General features: G+C 49.3%; 1 protein-coding gene across 6 annotated transcripts in view; it reads right to left on the reverse strand.

Annotated features, from left to right (window-relative positions):
• Nucleotides 1–5,847, reverse strand: part of MTG2 (mitochondrial ribosome-associated GTPase 2) — a 13,602-nt gene extending 7,755 nt beyond the window's left edge. For 3 of the 6 annotated variants that reach the window (XM_015567721.1, XM_006769549.2, XM_015567717.1), the window contains exons 1-2: nucleotides 5,287–5,813; nucleotides 3,791–3,897 (exon numbers count right to left, since the gene is read on the reverse strand). The gene's annotated coding sequence lies outside the window, so the exon portion shown is untranslated. The other 3 variants (XM_015567718.1, XM_015567719.1, XM_015567720.1) reach the window with 3 other exon arrangements.
• Between the last annotated feature and the right edge of the window lie 1,133 nt (nucleotides 5,848–6,980).

The following is a 6,980-nucleotide window of genomic DNA, read 5'->3' on the forward strand; positions in this document are numbered from 1 at the left end:
GGTTCGATTCTGGCCAAGGGCATGTACCTGGGTTGCGGGCACATCCCCAGTGGGAGATGTGCAGGAGGCAGCTGATCGATGTTTCTCTCTCATCGATGTTTCTAACTCTCTATCTCTCTCCCTTCCTCTCTGTAAAAAATCAATAAAATATATTTTAAAAAAAAGAGAACCAACTCTATTTTTAAACAGCATGTTCTTATTGATTTTTAGAGAGAGACGGATAGAGAGAGAGAAACATCGATGAGACAGAAACATCATGGATTGGCTGCCTCGTGCACACCCCCTACTGGGGGATCAAGTCCACAACCTGGGCATGTGTCTGGACCAGGAGTGGAACCAATGACCGCTTGGTTCCTGGATTGATGCTTACCCACTGAGCAACACTGACCAGGCCTACAGTTAACATTTCTGAATGTCAGCTGACCTTGGGTAACTGAAACCTTGGAAAGTAAACTGTGGGTAAGTGGGCAACCACCACAGCTGTAAATACTTCTCTTAGTAATCGAAGAAAGGTCTAAAATTAGTGATGTAAGGTTCCAAGTCCAGAAACCAGAAAGAAAAAAACAAAGTAAACAGAAGGAAAGAAATAATAAAAACCAGAAACGAATGAAACAAAACTGACAACAGAAACCGTGCGGCAGCCTGACTGGCCCGTTGAAACACAGGGAAAACCACGTGAGAAGACGGTCCTGTGGTGCGGGAGGCGGACTGGAGCGGGTCAGCGGTGCGACAAGCAGCACGGGAATGGCTGCTGCAACCCCGGACAAGGCTCCACCCAGAGTCTTAAAGGGAGCATGGCCTGCTGACATCTTGACTTTGGCCTTCTGGCACCCAGACTGTGAGAGAATAAATGTCTGGTTCTTTGTCACGGCGGCCCTATGAAACTAAGATTGATGCCCAGCTCAACAACTGACGGAATGATTTACATGTGCTTCAGTTTTTTGTAAAATGGGGATCATAACTGGTTAACCTTATAGAATTGTGAGAATTAAATGACTTAATGGTGTGAAACCTAATCTTCTATAATAATAAAAGCGTAATATGCTAATTAGACTGGCCATTCTTCCAGATGACCTTCCCAATGAAGCCAGGGCTGTGAGGGAGGGCCTGGGTCCCGGGTGCCTGCTGGCGGCCGGAGGGAAGCCCAGGTTGGGTCCCAGGTGCCGGAGGGAAGCCTGGGTCCCGGGTGCCGGAGGGAAGCTGGTGCTGACAGCTGGGGGGAAGGAAGGCCTACTCTTGCACCAATTTCATGCATCAGGCCTCTAGTAAACAATAAACACTAGCCCTAGGCGGTTTGGCTCAGTGGATAGAGTGTAGGCCAGCAGACTGAAGGGTCCCTAGTTGGATTCCAGTTAAGGCCACATGCCCAGGTTTTGGACTCGATCCCTAATAAAAATAAATAAATAAAATATAAGCAGAGTTGCCCTAACCCTGAGCAGTGGTTAGAGCATCGGCCTGCGGACTGAAGGGGCCCAGGGTTGATTCCCGTCAAGGGCATGTACCTTGGTTGTGGGCACATCCCCAGTAGGGGGTGTGCAAGAGGCAGCTGATCGATGTTTCTCTCTCATCGATGTTCCTAACTCTCTATCCCTCTCCCTTCCTCTCTGTAAAAAATCAATAAAATATATTTAAAAAAATAATACACACACACACACACATATATGCAGAGTGGACAAACCCCAGATGTTAGAGGGATCAAGGAAGTAAGAGGATACAAACCACAAGGCCAGGAACATAAAAAATGTCACCCGAGCTCTGGCCGGTGTGGTTAAATGATTAGAGCAGTGGTTCTCAACCTTCCTAATGCTGCGACCCTTTAATACAGTTCCTCATGTTGTGGTGACCCCCAATTTCATTGTTACAAATTGAACATAATTAAAGCATAATTAAAGCATAATGACAAAAACAATATATAATTATATCTGTGTTTTCTTTTTCTTAAAATATATTTTATTGATTTTTTACAGAGAGGAAGGGAGAGAGATAGAGAGTTAGAAACATCGATGAGGGAGAGAAACATAGATCAGCTGCCTCCCTCACATCCCCTAGTGCTTTCTTTCTCCCTCCCTCCCTCCCTCCCTCCCTCCCTTCCACTCTCCCTAAAAATCAATGGAAAAAATAATATTTTTGGATGAGGATTAACAACAAAAAGGGGTCACCCGCATGAGCCCTACAGGCATCAAAGGGCAAGAGAACACCAAGGAACCACTTGTGTCTCAAACTCAGCAAGTTCCTGAAAAATGCACCTTACCACAAAGACAGAAGAAGAAATAAAAACAAAACAAAAAAGAAAAAAACCCCCACAAAGAAAACAGAGAACAGAAAATGTCAATCACCTGTAACTACTAAAGGAGTTGAATTTGTTATTAAAGAACATTCCCCGCCAGAACCGGTTTAGCTCAGTGGATAAAGTTTCGGCCTGCGGACTCAAGGGTCCCGGGTTCGATTCCGGTCAAGGGCATGTACCTTGGTTGCGGGCACATCCCCAGTGGGGGGCGTGCAGGAGGCAGCTGATCCATGTTTCTCTCTCGTGGATGTTTCTGGCTCTCTATCCCTCTCCCTTCCTCTCTGTAAGAAATCAATAAAGTATATTAAAAAAAAAAAAGAACATTCCCCATAAGAAAACGCCAGACTCAGGCTGCTTTACCGGTAAATTCCATCAAACATCCCAGAAGTAGTAACAGCAGTCTCACATGAACCTTCTTGGAAAACGGAAGATGTGAGACTACACCCAAACCATGTCATGAGGCCAGAGAAGCCCCAATACCCAGCTGACAGGAAAGGAAATGGTCATGAACACAGAGGCAAACAACCCCAACAAGTCGTGTCCAACTGCGTCCTGCACATCACACTGCAGGAAGAGGCAGGGTGACGCTGGGACACGAGGCGCCATCAGCAGCGGGACCCACACTGGCTGCCACACACCTGGCAAAGGCTGCACCTACTCCCGAGCAGGGAAATGAAATGTCACTGGGAAGGGAAGGGGACACTGTCAAACTGACAGGCCACAGCCAACACCACACTGACTGGAGAAAGACTGGAGGATGCCCTTGCCTGCCCCTTCTGTGTGACACTGTCTTTTAGACACTGTCATAAAGGATTTTTTTAAAGGAATTTCTTTTTAAAAAATATTTTTTTATTGATTTTAAAAAGAGAAGGAGAAACATTGATGAGAGAGAAACATCAGTTGGCCGCCTCCTGCACGCCCCCTACTGGGGATAAAGCCCACACCCCAGCATGTGCTCTGACCAGGAATCAACCGGGGACCTCTCAGTGCACAGGATGACACTCAAATGACTGAGTCACACCAGCCAGGGCTGCAATAAAGAAATTTTTTTAAAAAAGTAAAGACAAAATATAGAAGGCCTGATTGTTTCCATAGAAATCTACAAAACCTGATTAGAATTAATAAATGAACCAAGCAAGGTTGCAGGTTACAAGATTAACACACAAAAATCAATTGTATTTTTTTTTGATTCCCTGAGACCCCGCCCCACCCTCAATTGTATTCTTATATACAAGCAGCAAACAAGTGCATTGGCAGTAACACTAGTTACAAAAAGTTCCCGGACATAAGTTCAATGATAAACATTCGAAACCCCTGCCTCACTCTCTGCAGCATTCTACCTTTGGCACCATTCAGGAATTAGGTCATCTAGTCCTCATACCAATTCTGTAAAGAAAATGAGGAAACTGAGACAAGGTAAAATGACCTACCCAAGGCCGTGCTGCTGAGATGGGACAGGCTGGAGTAAGAAAACAGGTTGTTAAAGGAAAAACAACAACTCACCGATCACCAACACTGCATGCAGCTAAGCCCGCTGGCAAGCGATGCCATCTGTGCGGAGGTGGCAGAAACAGCTTCCCCGCCCTGGCAACATGAAACCTGAAGATGGACTGCAGAGAAGGTGAACAGTGACAAAGCCAACCAGAAACCTGGCCGCCCACCTGGCCTAACTTGGAGTACATCCCCCTTCAGCCCTTTGATCTGTTTGGAAAACCCACTGAACCAGTACCTGCCAGGTGAACCATTCAGCTGTGTCTCACACTGTTACTTGGTCTTCATTTTCCTTTTAATCCTGTAACTGTGCTGTCCAATAAGCTGCCCATTGGCCACATGTGGCTACTAAATTTAAATCAATTAAAAAACTTGAAAATGTAAAAACTCAGTCATTCAAGCCACATTCCAAGCACTCATGGCCACGTGGCCAGTGGGCACCAAACTGGACAGCACAGATGGGAATGTGTCCGCCTCAACATGTTTACCTGGCCAGGTGAGCAGAGTACAAAAGATGAGACTGTGCGTACAAAAGTCCTGGTCCAAGATGGACGAACTTTGATTCCAGGATGGGGCTTTAGAAAGACTAAAGAGAGCCCAGCTGGTGTGGCTCAGTGACTGTCGACCCATGACCATTCCTGGTCAGGACACAGGCCCGGGTTGCAGGCTCAAGCCCAGTAAAGGGTGTGCAGGAGGCGGCTGATTCTCCCTTATCATTGATGTTTCTTTCTATCCCTCTCTCCCTCTCCCTGAAATGAATAAAACCAAAAACCATTTCTTTTTTTAAAATAAAGACTGGAGAGTCACATGGCAAGGGCTACGCTTCAGATATAGCTACTTTGTTCCCTAAAGTGTGAAGTTCAGTTCTACTGGGCCATGGGAGTTATTATTGCCAGGAACCTCTGCCTGACCTTGTACGGGAACTTTTATATTTATTCCTTACAATAACGGTATGAGCGGGCAGTAGTGCACATGGGTGTCCTGCTGCTCTGAGGCCCTGCCCCTGGGCTCCCGATCTCTGGCAGAGACTGGAGGAGCAGGAGGCCAGGAGGGTGAGTGACTTCCCTGCCCCGCTCGATCCCTAGATGACACCGCTGTCCTCTATAACTGCCCCTCCCCTTGTGCCTTGGTGTCTAGGGGTGGAAGCCACTCCAATGTCACCCCTCCAGGTTAAAACACCACCTCTACCGTTTCCCCACTCTCCTTTCAGAAACCCTCCTTAAATTCTCCTATGTGGTGGGGCCATGATTCCTGACCCTGACCCTGACATTTTTTATGCCAATTTTAGAGCAGGGGAGGCTGGGCGAGGTGAAGCAGCTTGCCCAGTCAGAGTGTCCTCTGGCCTCCCAGCAGGCATCTTCCAAGTGAAGTATGCACACACAACCACTTCCCAAGGTTAACTTCCAAGGAGCCAGCGTTCTGCTTCTTAACGTTGGCTGTGTTCTCTTTGCTTAAACAGATCTGAGAGCAAACTTGCATTTAGAAGAACCGCATTCTGCCTCCCCTACCTCCTTTCCGCGGGGTCCTCGCCTGCCGGCCGGCGAGCAAAAAGCGGACCTGGTAAACTCGCCTCCCTGCAAAGGGCAGCCGTGTGAGCGAGTTCACTGGAAAACCACCCAGCGTTCGAGGGCTGCACTTGCAGTTAACACTTCAATGGAATGTTCATAAAAACCGGTGCGTGCTAACGCTGTTCTGTGCCACTAACAGTTATAAAGAAGCATCCAGAAGACAATGTTTAGTATTTAGGTCCGTGCGTCAAAGGGAATATCTGAGCTCTTTAAATTGGGTGCATGAACGCGGGGACGGGAGGAGCAGGGGGCGGTTCGTAGGGCCCCGCGGAAGGCGCACTGCCGGGCTCCCGGGCTCCCGGGCCGGCTTCCCAGGTGCCCGCGCTCACGCCCGCGGCGACTGTCCCGCTACACACAGGACGGGGGCGGAGGGTCGCCTGGTCGGCGCCGCTGTCCCCGCTTACGGCCTCCTCCCTCCTCCCGGCGCCCCCACCTGGGCCTCCCGAGGCAGCGGCCTCCGCACCCGCACTCACCTACTCGGAAGGGCTCATCACTTCCGGGGCCGCTGCCACGGCGAAGTACTTCCGGGACCGGCCCGCACTGCGCACGCGCAGCACCTCCCCGCGGGCAGTCCGCCGGCGCAGCGCGATTTCCCTCCGGCCTCCGAGCCCCTTCGCAGGACCCTCGGTTCCATCGTCCTGTCTCTAGATGCTCCTCCGTCGTCCTCCATCAGGGTGTGTTCTCGGGTGACCTCACCGGCCGCTCCCCGTCACATACCTGACCTTCACTCTGGCCGGAGCTCCCAGCGAGGGGGTCCGCGCGGGGTAGCGGACAGTGCGAGAGTCCTGGGGTCAGCTCCCCGCCCCCGTGGGTCGTCAGACTATACGGGAGGAGAGCCTGCCCGAGGTGGCCCGCTGGACACTACCCCGGTAACAGGTTTCCCAGGAGGCTGACTCAGCTTGGAGACAGACACCTGGGTCCGGGTACAAGTCATGGAGCATCCCATTAACGTCACAAACACTCACTTTTTAGAGTGACTTTTGAAGAACCAGTTTATTAATTACACCAAAAGCATAAACAATATATACGCCAAACTCCACCGGCTGGAAAAAAACACACAATGAAGATGAGCTCCAAAATAAAAGTCCTGTGCTCACAGATGAGTTTGACCTGTTCAATTAGAAATGAAGTAATGGCTAAAAATGTGTAAATGTAAATGAAAATGGTCTTCCATTTGTGCAATTCTGAGTGGGTGCTCAATATTCAAATACATACTAGTATATGCTGGCAAACTCAGGCCCCGTAGGCTTCCCCGGGGGTCCTGGCGACCATGCACACACCCTGCCGTGATTCCCGATTCTCCGCACGAGTTCTGAGTACTTTCCACGCCTGTGGTTCCAGAACAAACCCCAGTGGGCGCTGAGCTTTTGCACACCGATATGAATTTGTTGGCACTTCTGAAAATTGTGATCACTTTCCAAGTTTGAGACCTGCTGGGTGTCAGGGACAACAGGAGGCAGGACGAGCACCCGTTTCCTAGTCTTCGGCTGCATCTCACTGACCTGTAGAAGTGGTCATAAAAACAAAGCGCCACCCATCACACTGCACAAACAGTTCACCTTAGCCTAAGCTTTTGCAGACATTCATATCACAGAAGAGAAAGTATTACACAGATAACGACAACGAATTGCTGG

Source organism: Myotis davidii, unplaced genomic scaffold, assembly GCF_000327345.1.
Source record: "Myotis davidii unplaced genomic scaffold, ASM32734v1 scaffold244, whole genome shotgun sequence".
In the NCBI taxonomy this organism is placed as follows: domain Eukaryota; kingdom Metazoa; phylum Chordata; class Mammalia; order Chiroptera; family Vespertilionidae; genus Myotis; species Myotis davidii.